Here is a 22,074-nt window from a genome sequence, read left to right on the forward strand (position 1 = left end):
TAAAAAGTATCGAAATTATTTAATCAGTTTCATTTTACCCTTTCAAACTTCGCAATTATTTAAATGTAAGCAAATTTCAACATTAGATAAATGTTACCTAATTTTGATGGAGAACGGCACGAGGTCTAATGTTACCCAGCTTTAAATTTTAGACATAAATGTATTTCTTTCTAATATCTTCATTAATTACCCTTTAGAAATGGAAACGATTTCTTAAAATATTTCTTTATATAAGATATTTCTCCAGCATTGCTAGCGTGCCTTCGTGGTGTAGTGGTTCCGTACGCTGTGTCGGTATTCCAGAGGTCCGCGGTTCGATTTCCGGCGAAAGCAGTGTCTACTTTTTCATCACTCCGGCTTTCCAAAAAATACCTAATGTCTCTACAGTGGCGCTCGAGCTAAAAAGGGTGTTGGATATTCTCCTCACCCAGGATTTGGCGAGTGGATCCCCTAAAAACCTCAGTCGCCCTTTAAAAAGAGGAAGCATATAAGTTATTTCTCCCCCTTTCTTAGGGTGCCTTCATGGTGTAGTGGTTCTGCACGCTGGGTAGGTATTCCAGAGGTCCATGGTTCGATTCCCAGCGAAGGCGATTGCTCGTTTTTCATCTTGCCGGGTTCCAATAAAAATACCTAATGTCTCTACAAATAAAAGGAAAAAGACTGAGAAAACTAATTAAATATGAAACACGATTAATGAAGGAACATTTGATGACTTACCGACTAAGTATTGCTTTTGGACACCTGGCCTAAAGCTGACGTAATCAAAATACTCAGATATTTTATTATGAATCAAGCTATAGAGTTTTCTAGAATAAATCACTAAATCAAAGAATTCTATGGTCACGACATTCTCATAATAATATATAAGGACTAGCGTAGATGAATAGGTTAATCTGTTTAGTAAATATAGTCTCCATCGGGATAACTACGTATGCATATAGATACATTTTTTGTGACTGACATTGTAATGTTTCCCTTAGTTCAATTAACCAATTATGCAATTTTTTTTTATCTTTCCTGAAATCCTCAACTTTCCTTTGAATTTCCTAGCCAGGATGTTAATTTAACGATAAGTGAAGTGAGTATTTGAACGGGTGAGTCTTGGACTTTATTCAGAGCGTGTTTTCGCTAGCCAGCACACGTTACGCATCTGTCCTTGATGTTACGGAGTTGCTGATTCGTCTTTTGGTCATTTAAATAATTATCACGCTGAGTTGTCGAATCGACCTAATTACCCTTAACTTAAAGTTCACTTACAGTACTTCTTTAGACTTGAATTGATATATGTAACAACTCTTAAGTTCCACCGCAAGTTGTCTGTGTTATTGTAAAGCACAAAGTACCTCCCCTTCTGTTCATAGCTGATAATAATAAAAGTTATTTTGACCTTTCTTCTGTGCTGGTATTCTTTCACGCCTGTATTAAAAGTCGCCAGGATCCTTAGTAAAATCTGGTAGCGTTTATGTGCCCAGAGAGAGAAAGATCCTACAACATTTGTAAAATTATTCTAAAAGAAAAGAGCGGTTGAGAACATTTCTAGAAACTAATAGTGTAATAATGAAGTGATAATAAATTATAATTGTAAAGACATTAAGTATTTTTGATGCAGGAGATGTGACAAATGAAGAACGCCTTCGCCGGGAATCGAGCCACGGGTCTGTGGAATAACCTCCCAGCATGCAAACCACTACACCACGAAGGCATCCTAGGAAATCGGGAGAAATACCTTATGTACTTCCCGTTTTAAAGGGCGACTGGGGTTTTTAGGGGACGCTATCGCCAAATCCTGGCTGACGAAAATCATCCTCTACAACCCTTTTTTGTTCGGGCGCCACTGTAGAGACATTAGGTACTTCTTGGAAGCAGGCAAGATGAAAAATGAGCAACCGCCAATGCCGGGAATTGAACCACGGACCTCTGAAATACGCGCCCAGCATGCAGACCAGTACACCACGAAGGCACGCTAAGAATGAGGGAGAAATGCCTTATATAATTACCAATTAAAATTAATAATTATTTGGTAATTATAATAAATGAACAGTTACAGTTAATGATATATAACTACATAATGTACAAAGGAGTATTTTGGGAAACTTTCGCCACTCACAAAGCATTGTCTTCCAACTTCTGGTAGAGTGCGACCCATACTTTCGGAAACGGTAGAATCAAGAAGCAGTATTGGGAGAGCTTTATGACTATACGAAGACTATACGGACCATACGAAGACCAGTAAATGCTTATGCGGTCACCTGACTAGTTGTGATTTAAAAGCCGACCCCAGACAACTGGGTCGTTAAGAGAAAGATTTGAGACAACCTATTTCGACGAAAGCAAAACCTTCCTCAGTAATATCTTTGCTTGACATAGAAGTTCTAATGTCATGAATAGCGTAAGAGAATTTTAGCGATTTGCACTACATATATCATTATACCTCCCAATTGTAGGGGGGGCATCGTCAATGATTCTGCAGCTCCTCTATTACATTTTCTGCAAACGTAAAGAATAAGTGACTTAAAATACAGCAGAAAAACTAAAAGGACGCGATTGTTTCATTATGGAATACTATGGAACATTCAACTATGGGAAACTTTCAAACACTTGCTACTAGTAAGTACTCTGTCTTCATGGTGTGAAAATGCAGTAAAAATTCCAGCTTGTGCTATTCTAGTCTTATCATGAATTTCAGTATTAGTTGTTAGTCTCAAATGATCTAGGATGTGGTTTAGAGGATTTTACTATAAGTTATTAAAATGTGAATCATTGAAATGTGTAAACATTCACTTGCGTGAATGTATGGTAAGTATTTGGATTAAAGCGACTTTTGATTCAGTTTCGATGAAAGTGAGTGACATAATTAAGATTTTGCATACTATTTATTATTGCACATTTAAAATGCGTCTTCAAGAATTCGTTGATTGTAGCGGATAGATCAGAGGTTCGATCCGAGTTGCTGTTGCAAAATCAATAAGGAAAATAGCTGATAGACTGCTAAATTAAAATCCAAGTGTAGATAATTTTCAAGAATCGCTCACTGAATTAATTTAGAAATGCTGTACATTTCGCAGAGAATATCGCAGTGAAATATTTTTTTTAAAGAAAACTTATTATACCTACTATACATGCGCGAAAATTAAGGAAAAAACTTTGAAATATAAAGTATAACACCAGTTCACAGTTACATGCTTTCATTATCTTAAATTTTCAATAAGATTCATTGAGATATGATTTTAAAAACATTTTATGTTTCATTTTGAAAAACTTGCTTTTCGCTTTTATAAAAATTTTGTAGAGTTCCTCACTTTGTAAATGCTAATTTACAGTTGAACGTGAAGAATCTTAAGAACTGTTAAGCGAATAATCACTTGAGTTCGTGTGACAAGATGAAAGGGTAAATAACCCTTTATTATTTGAATAAGATTATTTGAATAATAATAAGAAGAATAATTAGAACTCCGTCCTGGAGTGTACAATAAAAGCCAACACTTGGGCTTGAACTTAAGAGGCTAAGAAGTAAACTAAAACTAATTTAAACTAAAAGAGATATAGCCGAAGCTATCAAGATTCTAACCGTGTTGACCCCTTAACTCTAATGGACATCAAGCTATCAAGGGCCGAGCGTAATAACAGCTTTGAGAGAGAGTAGCACACAAGGCGAACGCGCGCTAATTCTGATTCTCTAACTCAGCAAGTAGAACTTCGCGGTTAAATACCACTCTTCCTCATTATGTATCCAGACGTTATTCTAAAACTACGTTCTGGCCGGAAGTAGTAAGTTGAAGTTAAGAATTTGACAGGAAAGAACTTTAACTCAAAACTTAACTGTTAATAAAATTAATATAATCCTTCCAATTTTAGTAACTATTTTGTTTTCGAAGATCACGTACTAACAGGAAGAAAAATGCTTTAATTTGTATGCAAAACTAGACATACAGGTTTGTAAATAAAACTAATTAAAAAATTCATAACTCTGATTTATAATTACGTTTACATAGAGTCATTAGGTTTATTTCGGAGGCAGGAAAGACGAAAAATGAATAACGACTTCGCCAGGAATAGAACCACGGACCACTGGAATACGCGCCCAGTGTGTAGACCACCACACAACGAAGGCACGCCATGAAGGCGGGAGAAATACCATATAACATAATATTTAAAACCCATGTTTGGCAAATAAATTTGCAATCGTAAAGTATTATTTTAATTTGAGATCTTTTTATAATGAAATATTTATAGCATAGGGTGCACAAATCAGAATAATTATGCTATTTTCATGGAAATGCGTCAGCAGGAATAATAATAAAATTATCTTTTAAATGCTGTGATATGTTGTTTATTTAAGACAAATTATATTTTAGCTGTTAATCTAAGATGAATAATTTCATAAAGGATTTTCAAGGAAAACTAACTGGCATTTACTTTTAAGTGTTTTAGTTTTAGAAGAAGCCTAAAGGAATCCAAAAACAGTATTGTTCTAGACTTTTTTTTAAGCTTTGATTTTTACTAAATGTAAGCATTTCGATTTCGATTCAAAATGAGATTTTTCTCCAGTCCAATATTAAAATGTTTAACCTTGTTTAACAAAAAGTTCTCCACGGACGCTTTAAAAGCAGAATTTACTGTTAACAAAGGAAAGGATACAAAACTGTATTGGACTTCGTATGGTTTCTAAAATAAAAGGAAAGGGCTTTAATGTAAACTCATTTTCTGGCCGAAAAGATCTACTAAGCTTTTAGCTCTCATGACTAAAAGTACAATTTTCTTTCACCAACTTCTTAAGAGAATTTGCACTTTTGAGATTTCAAAAAAAGGACAAAAAATGTTCATTGTCGCTAACTCCTTTTTTGTTTTAAAACTTTGATGCGGATATTTTTTTACACTAATGCAGAACTCCTTATATCTTATATCATTTATCAAAGATATTAAAATCTAACATGCAGTTTCTTCTGTTCTTGTTTTAAAAGAAGTATTAACTGCAAAAAGACATTATTTTACATTTTAGATAATCTTTTGCCAAATTTTCTGCAACATATATTAACAGTAGTTAAAAAATTTATTTTGAATGAACATTTAAATTAAGTGTCATAAAGGAAAACAAAAATATTATCTCGCCTGATAGAAACAATTCTGTTGTTCTGCATTAGATATACGAGAATAGAATTAAGAAGAAAATTAATGCTTTTAGTATGGAAATACACTCACTTCCAAAAGTTAAGCACGAAGATGTAAAATGCAAAAAATCAACAAATACTGCTTTGACTGACACAAAATTCGGCAGGAAAGTAGCATATACATTTATGCATAAAACAAAATCAATAATTATATACAGAAATGAAACTAATATTAATTTTTTGTAAGTTATCAAATAATGACATACTAGAGACTTAAACAGAATTATGTATAAAGTGAAATAAACAGCATAAAATGAAAAAAAGGACATAAATACGGTATGTGATTGTCCCCTTATCTGTATACAAAGTTAAAACCTTGTGACCATGCTTTCAATTAGGTGATCAACCACCGCAGAATTAAGCAATCGCCGTGGGTTATCGTCCATTAAAACAAAAGTAGGGCCAACTGCTGCAGCGTACAATCTCACAATGGGTTCTAGGACTTCATTTCGATACCGGACAGCCGTCAAAGAACCCCGTTTAAAGATGTGCAGGTCGGTGCGGTATCCTAATGAAATCCCTGCCCACACCATAATGCTTCCGCCTCGGAATGCGAGATGTTCGGTGATGTCTTGGGACTGATTGCGTGTTCGTTGTTATTCACGCCATATCCTTATAGTACGCTTGTCATCTGGCTCCAGAGCAAATCTTGACTCATGAGTAAACATGACGTTGCCCCAGTCAGACATTCCAATTGACATGTTCCCGGCACCACTGTAATCGCGTCCCTCTTAATTGAACGGATTGAGGAACTCAAACTCGAGGTACCCGGGAGTACAGTCCACTCATATGTAATCTTCGGCGTACAGTAGCTGCAGATATCGCCTTACCAATGGACGCTGTAACCATAGATGTCACACGTGTGAAGGTCGCTCTGCGATTCCACTTGGCTACAATAGCAATACATCGATCTTCCGCGGGGATTTAACCCTTGGGCGACCGGATACGGATCTTCGGACAACTGTATGTGTGGTTTGGAATTGTTTCCATAAACGTGAAATTACAGAATGATGAACGCCGAAGAAAAGAGCAACATCTGTGATCGACTGTCTTGCTTCAATGCGTCCCACAGCACACCAGCGCTCAGAATCTTCCATTCTTCTTCTGGAAGTCATAGAAACACGTATGTCTTGAAAACAAATTGCACGAAAGTTTTAAACACCTTCTATCAGTACAGCTTCTGTAACGCTTCGTAAAGCTGGCTTCTTATAAGACTGCCTTTTCTGCATATTTCTTGACATGAAAGCGCGATTGCCTGTTACGTAACATATTTGCATACTTCATCTACCTCTGCAGCGACTTGCATCCTCTTCAATTCCGATTGGCTTCCGGAAATTAGCATTTCTTCTCCGTGCTTAACTTTTGGAAGTGAGCGTATAAACGATAACTTCAGAGAGTAGTCTATTGGCAACTTGTCTTCAAATGTCATTCAAACCATTCATAAAGATTTCCAGTTAAAGGTATATTATTTTGTTAAACAATAAATACAATTAAAAGTAGAATTTTTTTAAACCAGTCGCGAGTTCATGTTCTAAGTAAAACATCGGCTAGAATATTGTTGCGTGCGTACGTGTTCGTAATAGATTAAATGCACGCCCGATTATAGATTAATAAAATTTATTTCTATCAAAAGAAATATTCAAGACCTGGAATTTTTCGCAGAAATATTCGTACAAGTCTTCACAGTATCACACAGTAAAATCAGTAGTTACACTTCAAGCTACTAAGAACGTTAAACGTATGTGATGCAAAGCACATCTAAAGAGAAATCTAATCACATCTCATACTGAATCAACAACTCAGAACAATAACAACAACTAACTAGGAGCATATGTTCTCTTTCGAGCCTTATATATTTTTAAACCGGCCGCCGAGATATTTCTAGCACTTTCTAGAAATATCTCGAAAGTAATTCGAAGGTGGAATTACAGTTACAGCTAACATATTGGTCAATTACATTTATTCAATTTCAATACATATTACTGTGAAACAGGTACCGGACCAAAATATAGCCATATGGTCGCCAAATTGGACGACTTTTGGCAATTTCTCGCGAAATGTGGCGCGAAATAAGTCGCCAAAAGCGTTGTCAGCTTGTTAATATCTTTCCAAATTACCGAAATACCCATTTACTCAATGTTAAATGTACTTTGCCGTGTATTCTTACATTTCTAACATAGCTTCTCTTTTTAGATTTTTTCTCCTTACATTACACAAAAAAATGCAACAGTTTCACATGCAACTGAGTTAAAATCATCTACCTATGTACAAAATTCGGAACAGTATTATAGTAAGCAAAAGTAATAAATTTGCTAAGCTATTTTGAGAATCAATTTGTTGTGCAAGAATACTTGTGCAACTTTCTAATCCCTTCAGTGAAGCAACGAGTGAATTCTACGATCAGGAAAGTCTTTCACTATAATGGCAAGGCAAAATACAACAGGAAGTTCAACGACAGAACGTAACAGAAGCAACCGAAAGTCATTGCCTAAGACAGTCTCTGGCAGCCAATATCGGGTGGTCTCGGAGTCATAACCAAGAAGTGTCCCACTGCCACGAAGGTGGGCTATATTAATGGGTTCCATAAGATCATGGAATGGACAAATTGTTTGAGCAAATATTGTAAGAAATTTTATGTGGTAATATATTTTAATCGCCAAAGAGGGCGTAAATCTTTCATGATGTATACTTCTTGTTCTTGGATCTGGCAGCGCCAGTTGAATGTGTGTTAGACGTGAATAAACTTGGCATTTTTGAAACCTGATTCGTAATGTTCATTCACCTTGGTGATTTGTATGATTTGAATTAGTGTTTCTTGAACCAGGATAACTTGAAATCTTAATGGTTATTATAATATTTTATAAATATACCAATTTCACCCTAGCAATCATGACCTGTAAGTAGCCTAAAATAGGCCATGATGTAGCGGATATTCTTGCAAGCAAGCATTCCATTGTTTCGTCTTGCTAAACAATAATTTCAACTGATGTCTTTGTTTTATAGACTGTTTTATGTTTAGCTTTATGGAGTGATATGACATATTTGAGTTTGTTAACTGTAACAGTGAAGTACCTTTTCGTGCGAATCTTTTTTTGTTAAACTCTCAATTTTCCTCCAGAACGGATATTCGAATCTACTCAAACAGAACTACGAAACAGCGAAAATACTAACTTAAAAAATTCTGTAAATAATACCCAAAATGTTAAATCTGATGTTTTTGATTTTTTTTTTTTTTTTTTTTTTTTTTTTTTTTTTTTTTTTTTTGATGTTAAGAAATTTTAGACTTTTGATAAACTTTTTGATAACTTTTTGATGTTAAGAAATTTTAGAAGCAAAGCTTGGTTGTCAAATGTATTTCAATATGTGCATTTTTAACTTCAGATTCACGTCGATTTCTCAAGCAACATTTTTAACATTAAGTATTTCTTCATTTGCTTTTTCTTACGTTTTTTTATTTCCAATACTTTCAATGTTTTATGCCTCTTTTTTTTTAATAAAAGGGCAATCTGCGTTTTACTCGAATTGTAAGCGGATTTAGGGTAATTATTACGGTTGAATCTATATCTTCAAAAAGAAAACTATTGACTTAAAATTATTTGTTAAATTTCTGTAAATATCATAAAAACAAACAAGTGAAAAGATCAAATAGAAACTTTCTCTCTTGATTTTCCGAGATTCAGTGTTAGAATAAATTAGTTTTCTTTTGCATAGTGAAACTGGGAAGCATAAAAAGGAAAGTTCAACAAGCTCTGTGTTGGCAAGACAGGATTCATTCTGTGTCTTGCATCTATCTTGTACCTGAGCTAGAGTATCAGTCACGCAATTTTATTTTCAGCCGTGTTTCCTTCTGTCTTGTAATGTACTCCTGCAAACATTGCCGGATAGCTAAAGCCTTAATATATTTATGACTGATGAATAAGTCTATGTGAGCTCTTTTTCAAGATAGAGTAACAGGGCTCCCCGTAGCACACTCTGGGTAATGCTAAATCTGCTACAATATTCAGAATCTAGTGTTTTTTAATCGTGAGCAAAATGTTTTATTCTATTATTCGCTCGACGCTATACCAATTAACCGCTATGGTGCTCTCATCCTCCGTCACTTATCACTTGTCACATAATATATATTTGTTTTGCTGTTACTAGGTATTTCAAGGTAAGTAGATCCATATAGATACGTATTTCAGAAAAATTGAGATCAATATTCGAAGACCGTTCTCATCAGTATAATTCTGAATAATAAAGGTGTAAGCCTGATACGTATCTGCGAGTTTAATGTTTGATAATTAGAATATCTAGTAAACTTCTGGCTGGCGTTGAAACCGTGCATTTTAAAATTCTTGTACGATGAGCGACTTCATCATCCCTGTAGCCTTCCTTATATTACACAGGCAAAATATTTCTTCTAATGTATGACTTCGACATTCAAAAGCATTTTACAGTGCTCCTCGTTACGTATAAATGTGCTCCTCTTTACGTATAAATGTGCGAAACATCACCGAACTATAAAGGCATAAGAATAATAAATCAGAAATTCACGCGATGCATATGAGATTGCTGCGACGGACAATAAAAATTTTTGTGTAGGGTTTATTTAATTTCTTTAACCAGTTACTTATTTTCAGAATCTTTATATCACATCTCTCTTTCTGTTTTTCCGCCAGAATGCTCGCGTGTACCTGTACTGGTGGTTTGAGATTGTGAACTCAGAGCATGTTTTTCATATTGATGGCCACATGTTAGGACCACTATTCGAAGATAAGAGTTCCCGTGTTCGGTCCTGCATTATACTACCCTATAATAATTTGATTCCTGTGAACGTCATAGAGCTAACTTCGCGATTAATCTACTGTGTGCAGTCTTTGGTTATTAACTATTTAAATTAGATTTACATTGAATTTATATTTTAAATTATTGTTATAAAGTCTGGCTGATCTGTAAGCACCATGTGTGTCCTCTTTTCACCTTACTTAATTTTAAAATAAAGGGTCTTTTACACCTTTCTCAAGTCTATGTAGTCCTTTGAAGACATAGCGATAAGTTGCTTTGTAGCTTACTGAGGATTAGTCGCAAGTTACATTTATTAAAATGCTTAACGATAAATTAGTAAAAAGTCACAATAAATTAGTAAAAGTATCATTCACCTTACAAATGATATATATTAATTTGTTTAAGTTAGTTTTAGTTTTCAATTTACTCAACTATTTTAGTACTTTTAGTATTTAGTATTTTTTAATATTTTTCTACTTCATAAATTAAAAATGGTTATGGGATATGACAATAAACTATCACAAAATATCTTCTCTAATCTTCTAATTTAAGAGAAAACTGACAGCCTAGAAAACTTTCCTTCAAATTCCGCTAGAGGATTTTAAGGAAACTGAAGTGTATACATTAAAATCTGTAACAAAAATATGCCGCAAGTGACAGGATTTCTATGTAAAGAAAAAGCTTTATTTTTTGCTTCCTAATTTTTAGAACAATATTTCGAATGATAGCTTTGAGTATGGGGCAATTTTAATCTTTCTCAGATTGTAAAAAAATAAAGAAAATTTTACTAGCTTTCCCTTCATCTTATTGATATGCATTAAATATTATAATATTGAATTTTCAGAATGGTTTTCTGCAAATGGTGCATGGCGATAACACGTTATACAGAAAATCTGTCAAATATGAAATGAATCTTATACAGACGTAATGAAAATTAGAACTTAACGGAAACTAGAACTTAGAAAACTTAGAAAATTAGAACTTACGTAACTTATGGAAATGAAGAAGAATTTTTCACGGAGCATCCCTCCCTTTGCGTGTAGTGCCTAAGAGCAAAGCACGTAATAAGCAAAAAAAAAAAAAAAAAAAAAAAAAAAAAAAAAAAGGTCAGGCATTATTACTAAATACTTCAAGACGAATAAACTTTACTTATGTATACTTTGAAGTAAACTTAAGTACAAATTTCTTGCCTAAACATGACAACCAACTACTAAAATACTCTATTCATTTCTGAAATAAGAAAAATTGTTCTGACTAACTAAATAATCTAAGATTGCGAACTATGCTCCGCTAAGTTATTTTGCCTTTCCTTAATCTTAAATATTTATTATTTACTGATTATTTAAGACTTATATTGTCTATTCCAATAAATTTGTTTTGCGTTTCTTTAAATCTATATCTTTGTTATTAATTTTAATAAGTTTTAACTTAGAAGCTTTACCGTTAGCACATTGTTGTCTTTTGAACCAAACCAGTCTAAAAGATATCAATAGAAGATGACATTAACTTAATGCCGAAGTCGAAAGTAAGGAAGATAGAGGTGACAGCAATGCTAGAAATTGAGTTCTAACCGTGTTTCGCAGTAGGAGACTAGGCGCATCGTTTCTCAGATGTGAAGTAATTGATGCAATTGTTCTAAAATTGAAGGAAACCTTCGCTTTTCTAGGAACGTCTAATGGAATTTTGTGCGGGAAAATTTACTTCCGGATTCTTCCGTGTTGCAAGACTTTTAAATTCAGAAAATGAAAATTTTATAAATTAGCAAAATGAAAATTCATGTTGATATTTCAAACATTGATTATTATTTATTTTTCATTATTAATATTTTAAACTTAGATACTTTATCTATATTCTCATAGCAATTTTGAATAAAATATTAAATTCAGAATCCTTACTAAATGTAAAGTTAGAAACCTAAATAACCTTTTAACATAAAACATAGAAACTTTTAACATAAACATGCTAACTACCTATTATAATAGCAAAGAAAAAGTATTTTATCATTTGACAGCTTAAACTGTATAAGAATATTTTGCGCAGTTTGTGTAAACCTGAAGACTAAAAGCTTTCTTACCAAGACATTATCACCATAAATTTATTTCTTTTTTAAACCATATGAGATTTTAAAACTGAAAAATTCCGTTTATTTTAAAAGACCAATATATATTAATGTTTTAAATGCTCTCCAGATTTAACAATCTAAAGATTTCAGTTATAAAATATATTTATTATTTTTCGTACGGACATTATTACTTGATGCTTTCGTGTAAATTCCCGCAGTAACAAAATATAAAAAAAAATAATAATTTAAGAACAGTTTTTAAATGCGAAAAATAAAAGCATTTTAATTCGAAAATATGTTGCCTAGGATTTTGGGAAGAATACTAAATTTTTATTGTTATACTAAATGCTATTATTATACTTGATGCATAACTGATAAAAGTGCAAGACGAAAGTTACGGATAACCAATGATGGAATATATAATAAATATATTATTTAATTCATTAATTATTTTAAGGTTATATGCTTCTACAGACAAGGATAGGACCAGAGTGTTTAAGACATCTTTCAAACGAACAGTTATAGAGTCATTAGGTTATTTTGAAGCAGAAGACATGAAAAATTAGCAATGTCCTCTCCGAGACTCGAACCTGGACCTCCCGAATACGCGCCCAGTGCGCTACCGTTACACCACGAAGGCATGCAAAACAGAGGGAGAAAATGTGGGCATTAGGGAACCCAATCGCCGAATCCTGTGGTGAAGAATCATCATCCAGCACCTTATAGTTCGTTCTCCAATGTAGAGTTATTAGATTTGGATGCGGGAGGAATGAAAAATGCGTAATGCTCTCGCCGGGACTCGAACCTGGACCTCTCGAATACGCGCCAAGTGTGCTAACCATTACACCACGAAGGTATGCTGGAAGAAGGGAGACCTAATTTGTGCTTTTTAGTCGGAAATTGTGAAAATTTTTGGAAGTAGTTATGCGTTTAAAAGTTTATTTTCCAATATTACCGAGTTTATCAAGAATTGCTACAAAGACTCTCTCTTTCAAACTGTTCTTTATCACGTCTTTTGCAACTGTCACCACAAGAAACTGGGTTCAGAATCTCCAATATTTTTAAGCATGCTGATTGCATTATCGCACCAAGTAATTAGGTTACTTACAAAATACATACACTGTTTTCAATTTCGGCATAGAAATATTTTTTCGCCTCATATGTAAATGTACTTGTGGACATTAGCGTTCATAATATTTGGACACCTCTCGTAAAGAGATTTAAGGTTATATGTAGGACCACCAGCGGGCGAAGGGTAAAAGCATCTGAACACTGGTAGCTCGATCCGGGGTTCGAGTGGCGGAATACGGGCTTGCATGCGCATTTTCGTAGTTTTCCCCATGTGTGACATGATACGAGATAGTTTAACTTAAAAGGACCTCCGTGGGCATTCCTTCCTTTCAGTATAGTGTCTAAGGGCGGAGCACATAATAAGTAAAAAAAGATGCAGCTACTTTCAATGAAGAGAAATTCATTTGAAACGCACTGATTCTGCCACACATTTTTTATCTAATTAGTGAAAATTAATATTTAATATCCAAATGTAATTGCTAATAATATTGCATAAAATTGGTAATAATAGGAAAAAATATGTTTGATCTATAAAATCTGGGTTATCATTGATTGAAAATATGTCATACTTTATGAAGAGTCACATTTATTATTTTCTTCCATCCGATGTGGTTTATGCAGAGCAGGGGTTCTCAACCTTTTCTGCCTCATGCAGCCCTTTCGCCATAGCTAGAAGCAATGGTGAAATATATATCCTTCTACGATGAAATATATCTTATTATATCTGGTGAAATAACAAATAGCAATGATGAAATATATCTTAATATATCTATATATAAATCTTCCTTCTTTCCAAAGCTCGAATATCACAAAGCGAAAACTTTATCATAGAAATCTTCCGTAGGAGAAAAGAAAGAAGGAAGAAAACGTCGTGGTGCAAAACTTCATCATAAGAAATAAAACGGTTCAAAAACTTCGCATTTAAAAAACATCGTTGTCGAAGATATCGGGGTAAAATATAAAGCACCTACAAATTATCGCATGAAGATCACGTCACATGCATGCACTTTCAAGCTTTGAAAATTTGCATATTCGCATATTGATGTGAGAATGCAAGAAGAAATAAGGAATGTTTTTACTTTTATATTTTATATTTTTGAGTTATAATTTTTTGCTGAAAGAATAAGAAGGAAATTTAAGCATTCAAAGACTAAATCTGAACAGAACATAATTTTAGGTATAGCAGTCAGTAGAATTTTAAGCTTTTATAGTTAACTAATAAAGGCTATTAATTAATTAATGTTTTTTTTAAAGTTGTATTGGTAATTTTTTATTGAAAACATAGTCTAAGAGAGATTAGAAAAAAATATGAGTAACTGTATGAGTACCTCTAATAAAATTGTTTAATTAATTATCATATTATGAAATTATGTTAACTGCCATAAGTAGCATTAATTTTCTACTCAGCAATACTCAGTTTTGGAATGCTGATGTTTCCTTCTGAATTTTTCAACAAAAATTTATCAATACGTTCAAAAATATAAAAGTAAAAGTATTACTCATTCCTTTTTTCTTTCACAAATCATTATTCGAATATGCATGTACAATTTTTAAGGCCTAAAATATTACACGCCTGTGATGTTATCGTCATGTGAAGATTTGTTGACGCTTCATTTTTTACCACGATATTTTTGAAGACGATATTTCTAAATTGCAAAGTTTTTGAATAGCTTTATTTTAGGTGATGATGTTTCATACCGTGCTATTTTTAAACTGGGATGTTTTCTCCTTGCTTTCTCTTCTCTCACGATGTTTTGTATGACGACGCTTTCGCCTTGCGTTGTTTTCTCCGCGACATTTTTGTCCGCGATGTTTTCGCTTGTAACGTACATGGTCAATGAGGAGACAAAATATGAAATAGTTATTAAACTAAATAACAGTTAATGATTTTAGAAGCGTTACATGTTTCAATCATGTATAATCACATCTGGCAGCAATATATGATGATATTCGCTCTGGCAGAGATACTATGTGTAAACAATGAAAATGCTTTGTAAAATTTGCTGTTAGATGCAGAGTAAATTCAGGGCAATCATTGCAAAACATGAATGTAGCCACCATCGTAACATATCTCATACATGTTTGAAGAGTGAAACTTCTGATCACGCAATTTCAATGATACTCAGGCAGGAGCAAAGGATGTGTTGTGATACTGCACACACGGAATGAATAAAAGTGTTGAAGGTCACAAGGTGTGATGTGTGATGAACTCCAAGTGTGATGAATATATGCTGCTCCAGAATAATGTTGGATGGGTTAAACTACAAGATAAAAACATTTACTTAGTGCATAGCATGAAGATGTTTTGTAGTAGTTATTGTTAATCTAACAAAACACATTTAAAATGTAGTCTCATTGCACTGTTCAATTTAGGAAGGAAAATCTTGTTGTTAAAAAACACTTAAAACTCATACATGCAGAACCCTAATTAGAAAAAGCGTTGGTGGCTGCAAATAAGAAAGCATATTTCATTTGAACTATAATTAAGTCAATTTATTTTAGACTTCTTGATATTAAAACACATGAACGCTCACTAGAGAAATTTTTATTTCATTATACGAAGTAAAGGAAGTGTTGAAATCACGAACAACTAATTTCGTGTATGCTATTTCAACGAAAATATCCAATTTGGCAGCTATGGAATGCAATTGAACGATATTCTTGAATGACATGTGCACGTAAATACAGAATAAAGGACTCTTTTTTCCCAAACGGAATTAAAAAACTGATTTAATCTCATTGCACTGTTCATAATGATTTGTTGTCTAATTGCACTGTTCATAATCTCATTGCACTGTTAATAATCAAAGATGATTATTTGAAATTTATTAATTATGAATTTCAATTTCTGATATTTGTGAAATATTAGTTATAAATTTCTTATTTTACCTCTTTAATGATAATTTTTTTGCAGCTTAATGCGCGAAAATAACTAATGTTTGTGTTTTATGATTATATAGGCATGTTTGGGTTTTGTTTTCAAAAGAATTGTTTTGTAATTATAGTATATATATACGCCGACTCTCTCTTTATATATATATATATATATATATATATCTTAGACAAAAAAAAAAAAAAAAACACGCACCAAGGAGGAGTTATCCGAATGGGACGAAAATCGGTAGAAGTGGTGATGAAAATGTACAGAAAAACAAATGATTACAGTTTGAAGAAAAATTGGATTATTTATCGAAGTGATAGAGTTTCACAAAGTGAAAAAGTCAGCAAAGCTTTTATCCACCTCTGGCCCTTATACAAACAGTTATTTGGCTTGCCATCGATTGATAGAGGTTGCGGATGTCCTCCTGAGGGATATCGTGCCAAATTCTGTCCAACTGACGCGTTAGATCGTCAACATCCCGAGCTGGCTGGAGGGCTCTGCCCATAATGCTCCAAACGTGCTCAATAAGAGAGAGATCCGGCCACCTTGCTGGCCAAGATAATGTTCGGAAAGCATTAAGGCAAGCAGTAGAAATATGTGCAGTGTAGGAGTGGGCATTATCTTGCTGAAATGTAAGCCCAGGGTGGCATTAGAACTTTGTCGACGTACCGCTATGGTGTAAGGCTGCGACCGATGACAACCTAAGGGGTCCTACTATAAAATGAAATGGCACCCCAGACCATCACTCCTGGTTGTCGGCCTGTCTTTCGGAAGACAGTCAGGTTGATATCACACCGTTGTCCGGGGCGTCTCCAGACTCGCCTTCCCTGGTCATCGGGGTTCAGATCAAAGAGAGGCTCATCACTGAAGACTATTCTACTCCAGTCAGTGCGAATGGGATTCCAGTGCGAATGAGCCCGATACCACTGCAAACGGGCTTGGCGTTGTACAGAGGTCAATGATAGTCGGCGCAAGGGGCACCTTGACCTCAGCCCCCTTTCTGTGAGCCGTCTATGAATGGTCCTTGCGGTCACTGAAGCACAATCGATGATAATGATGCATCTGGGGTTGTGAGTGCCGTTCTGACGATTGCTCGCCTTTCACGTTCTGTTGTTTCTCTAGGCCTACCGCTTCCTTCTTGACGCTGTGTGCGGCCATGGTTCACCCATTCCTGCCAACATAGTCTAATAGTGGCATCGCTACTGTTCAAATGTCGAGCTATTCGCCGATAAGACCAACCGGCTTCTTTGGGTCCAACTACATGACCTCTCTCAAATTCTGTCATCTGCGCATATAGTTCGCGCACCTGTATGCGAGGCATAGTTACTGTCTACCACAGTACACGAAATGAAATTTGTGAAGAATTTATGACCTAAAATCGTAATTTCTCCTCTTAAATATTCTGCCAGTTGCGCAGATCAGATGCGCTGTAGCGACAACCGTTCATTCATTGGCTGCTAAAATGTAAAATGTTGCACTTTTCGTCGAAACCTGTATGCATAACAATTTGTGTCCAATTTGCTTTATATCTACTCGGTGCGTCGTTTTTTTTTTTTTTTTTTTTTTTTTTTTTTTTGTCTAAAGGCCCGTTTCTACTACTGCGTACGAACGCGTTGTGTCAAGTGAAGACACGCCTACGGCATCCGTTCAAGCGTTTCCACTGCCGCGTATCCGTAGATTATTTTCATTTTCCGCCGATACGTGTCACTGTAATATTTTGGCGCCAAACAACGAGTTCGCGAGTTACAACACTGAACATCTGAATTTTTCCCTCTTAAGCGAGTATTGTTTGTTTTGGATTTGATATGGATCCTGACGTAGAACGCAGAAAAGTTTTGTTTACTAAATTCCATGTTATTGGAAATTTTTATTTCTGCTTATGAACTGCGAAAGTAAAGTACGCTAGCAATTTTTAAATAAATAAGGTTATGATGCATATTATGATAATCACTAATTGCATAGAAACTAAAGTAAATTACAAAATTTCTTTGCGTTTCTAGAAGCCTTAAATATAAATGAAATAATATATTTTTTACGTATTTACAATGAAATAATATATATATTATTAAAACTATAATGTACTGTTACTGAATAAATAAATAAATAAAATAAAAAAGTTAAACGAATTAAAAAATAATTGGTACTTTAAAACTACAGAGCAACTGTAAAGAAAGGTTCACAATATTTACACAAAATTTGCTATCCTTGTATACCGCTGACTTCAGGGTCATATCTGGACAATTTATTAGAAATCTCGTTTGTTTTAAAATGCACTATGCGCAGTTATATTTTATGCATAATCCATAAAATATTATTTTTAATTTAAAAATTTTTAATTCATATCTATTTTTATAGAATTTATAAAAAACAGCTTTTTCTCTTTATATATACACACATTAGGTAAAGAAATGGAAATATTTAATTAATTAATTTCTGTGCTTCTGCTAGAAAGGACTGAATTTAAAAGCAATTATTATAGTAATTTTTTGTCAAAAAAATGTTTAGGGCATTAATACTGTCTCATGTTGATTGGTAAGGAAAGCTTAGAGCTGTAAACATCGCAAAGTCTGAGCACATGTATGTACATTCACATAAAAGTGAAACGAATATATATATATATATATATATATATATATATATGTACAGAGTTTCAAAAGAATAAATACTAAAATTAAATTTAAATAATTCTCTTGCGCCATTGCTGCAAGGAATGAAATTTGAATTTAGCAAACATTCTCTATTCGTAAAAAGCAAATTTAAATGAAATTTAATGCAAACAAATAAATGATTAATTATTGCTGCGAACTAATATACAATATCATTTAAATTCTGAGAGCATATGTAAATCAAGTGCAAGTATCAAAATGCATGAATAAATATATAATTCCAAAAATTTATTTATCCTATTATTCACTTATACATTTTTATAAATTTTTTAGGATTAAATCTATCCTATTATTCATTTATGCATTTTTATAATTATTTTAGGATTAATAATCTATCCTATTATTCACTTATGCATTTTTATAATTTTTTTAGGATTAATAATCTATCCCATTATTCACTTATGCATTTTTATAATTTTTTTAGGATTAATAATCTATCCCATTATTCACTTATGCATTTTTATAAATTTTTGGAATTATATATTTATTCATGGATTTTGATACTTGCATTTGATTTACATATGCCCTCAGAATTTAAATGATATTGTAGACTAGTTTGCAGCAGTAATTAATCTTTTATTTATTTGCATTAAATTTCATTTAAATTTAATTAACTTTAAATTTGCTTTTAACGAATAGAGAATGTTTGTTAAATTCAAATATATATGTACAGGGTATGCTTTAAATTAGTATTATATAATTTTCAAACTTTTTTGGGGGGAAATTTAAATAAATATGAGCATAAATAAAACAATATATTTAACTCATATAATAATAGAAATAAATTATAAAACATGAATATAGATCAAATTGGAACAAAAAGCTGAGAAAGTTGCAGACAGGGTGCAAAAAGCGTATGGGATTAGAACTCGCGACCCCCAAAAGTAAACATTATAACCGTCAGCTTTACAACTAAGCTAGCATCACACGGGAGTCGTATGCATATTTTGGCTTATATACATCAAGTAAATCAATTCTTAAAACTAAATTTTTTGGTCCTATTTCAATGTGCTATAGTCTGAAAAATTCACCAGAGTTTGTTCTTCAGCTTCTAGTAAATTTTTTACAAAAAACATTATCTTTTAAAGTGGCGTTCCGATTGAAGTTAAACGAGCTGCTAAAAATATATTTCATGTGCTTACAAATATATATTAGCCAAAAAGATATATTTATAAAGGGAAATACATACTCTTTAATGCACTGGAATATTTAAAAGGTTATCAAATTTAATTTATAATTAACGTTTTTAGTTTTTACCTGTTTCAAAAGAAAAAAAATAACAAATCTTTTAATCATATCTAATTTGCTATAGCAGTTTGATATACACTGGTGTGCAAAAATTAAGGAGGAGACGGTTTTTTCAATATAACTTTGTACAAAAGCTTTCCAAATCAACACATTTAATACCGTAAGATCCCCAATACGTAAGGACATGAGTAATGTAAGCAACACTTACTAAAAGAGAAATCAGAGGGATAAAAAGAAGCTTTATTGAAAAAGTAGCATGGAGCGCAATGCGACTGAAGGCCGACACATCCCTGTGATGGGTGTCCTGCAAGAAACATCCGGTCTTTAATAGGGGATATGATCTCCCCTGACTGCTAGGCAGGTTTCACAGCGTCTGCCCATGCTGAGAATGAGGGTGTCAATGAGTTGTTGAGGCATTGCTGCCCATTCGTCTTGCAGCGCCAATCGAAGCTCCGGAATCGTTACTGGTGGTAAGGTACGAGCTGCCAAGCGTCTGCCTAGAAAATCCCATACATGCTCGATGGGATTTTGATCCGGAAATCGTGCCGGCCAATCCATACGTTCAATATCCTCACTCTCTAAGAGCTGTTCGGCAGCTACTGTGCGATGACATGGTGCATTGTCGTCCATGAAAAGGAACTGCGGACCCATAGCGTCTCTAAAAAGACACACATATGGAAGAAGAATCTCTTTACAATAACGGGTCCCGTTGACTGAACCTGCGTCGAAGATGTGAAGGTCTGTATGACTACCAAGCATGATGCCTCCCCAAATGAGAATACCGCCACCTCCATACCTGTCCCTTTCAATGATGTTCGAGGGATGATTGCGGCTTCGCCGCTCTCTGCAGATGAGTATGCGATGAGAATCGCTACTCAGACTGAATCTGCTCTCATCTGTAAAGAGTACTCGTCCCCATTCATTGTCTCTCCAATTCCGGTGTTCCCGGCACCACAGAGAACGCCTTCTCCGATGGGCAGGCGTTAGAGGTACACACCGTACAGTGCGTCGTGCAAACAGACCACCACCGTGCAGTCTTCTGGCCACGGTAAAACGCGATATCGGTCGTCCAGTCGCCTGTGTCGTGTGTCTAGCGATTTCTCTCGCTGTCTGCCGCCTGTTTCTTCTGGCCTGTAAGGCAATATACCGGTCATCTGCGTGTGTGGTTCCTCATGGACGACCACTACTAAACCCCTGGATAGCTGTTCCTGTAGTTTGAAATTGTCTCCACAGTCGTGAAACGATGCTGTGAGCAATTCCGAACTCTGCAGCCACACTTGTCACACTGCGGCCTTACTCCAACTTCCCAATGATTCGACCTCGGGTAAAAGCATCCAGATGTCGTCTAACAGATTGATTATTCGCCATTTCTCGCTGAGGCAGCAACTCGGTGTGATTTTAACTGCTATACGGCGTGCAATCTCTTTGCCAGAAATACTGATCTTACACCGACAACATGCTTTATATTACTCAGACACTCCCCCATTACGTCTACCTGCATATCTGCGGATGTGCTACCGTACATCACCTTACTTAATCTCCTGATTGGTCTTTCTGTCCGCTCTGCCTCTTCGTTCAGCTGATATGCTAATTTTTCGACTTCGTCCTTAATTTTGCACACCAGTGTAGTCAGACATTCAATACATACTCTTTAATGCACTGGAAATTTTAAAAGGTTATCAAATTAAATTTATAATTAACGTTTTTAGTTTTTACCTGTTTCAAAAGATAAAATAACAAACCTTTTAATCATATCTAATTGGCTATAGCAGTTTAATATAGTCAGACATTCATTTTCATTAAAGGTAAATGAGGATGCAGAACTAGGAAATAATTGTCAGGACAAATTTTGCTATTTCATGGACTTGGAATTATAATTTTTGACGCTGATTTTCTTGAACTGAATTTCTTGAACGCCTGATTTTATCTGCGAACAACTACTGTAGTTGCAGTTATCTTATTTTTCTTATCTTTTTATAACTAAATTCAGCTGATTGCTGTCTTTTTCAGCACGCAGATTTCTCGCTATAATGTTAATTCAGAAATAAGTATTTTTTAGCAAAACATTCTTTCCCTAAGCGAGCGTTCATCGCTACTTCTGCCGCCATTAATTTTTGGTGACTACACCTGATTGCTCCTTTTTTACCACGTGACCCCAACGCATCAGCAGACATACGGATAGAAGTTGAACATTGTTGAACTCCATCCGTA

General features: G+C 34.2%; 1 protein-coding gene across 4 annotated transcripts in view; it reads right to left on the reverse strand.

Moving 5' to 3' along the window:
- LOC118196210 (uncharacterized) overlaps positions 1-22,074 on the reverse strand; it is a 213,962-nt gene that overhangs the window by 75,112 nt on the left and 116,776 nt on the right. The window contains exon 1 of one of the 4 annotated variants that reach the window (XM_085810319.1): positions 10,922-10,992. The exons of the other annotated variants lie outside the window; for them this stretch is intronic. The gene's annotated coding sequence lies outside the window, so the exon portion shown is untranslated. Of the gene's footprint in view, positions 1-10,921; positions 10,993-22,074 lie in introns of those variants that run through there. 4 annotated transcript variants of the gene reach the window in all.

This window comes from Stegodyphus dumicola, chromosome 2 (genome assembly GCF_044657685.1).
Source record: "Stegodyphus dumicola isolate Sdum_Otavi_A_Nest chromosome 2, ASM4465768v1".
Taxonomy (NCBI): Eukaryota; Metazoa; Arthropoda; class Arachnida; order Araneae; family Eresidae; genus Stegodyphus; species Stegodyphus dumicola.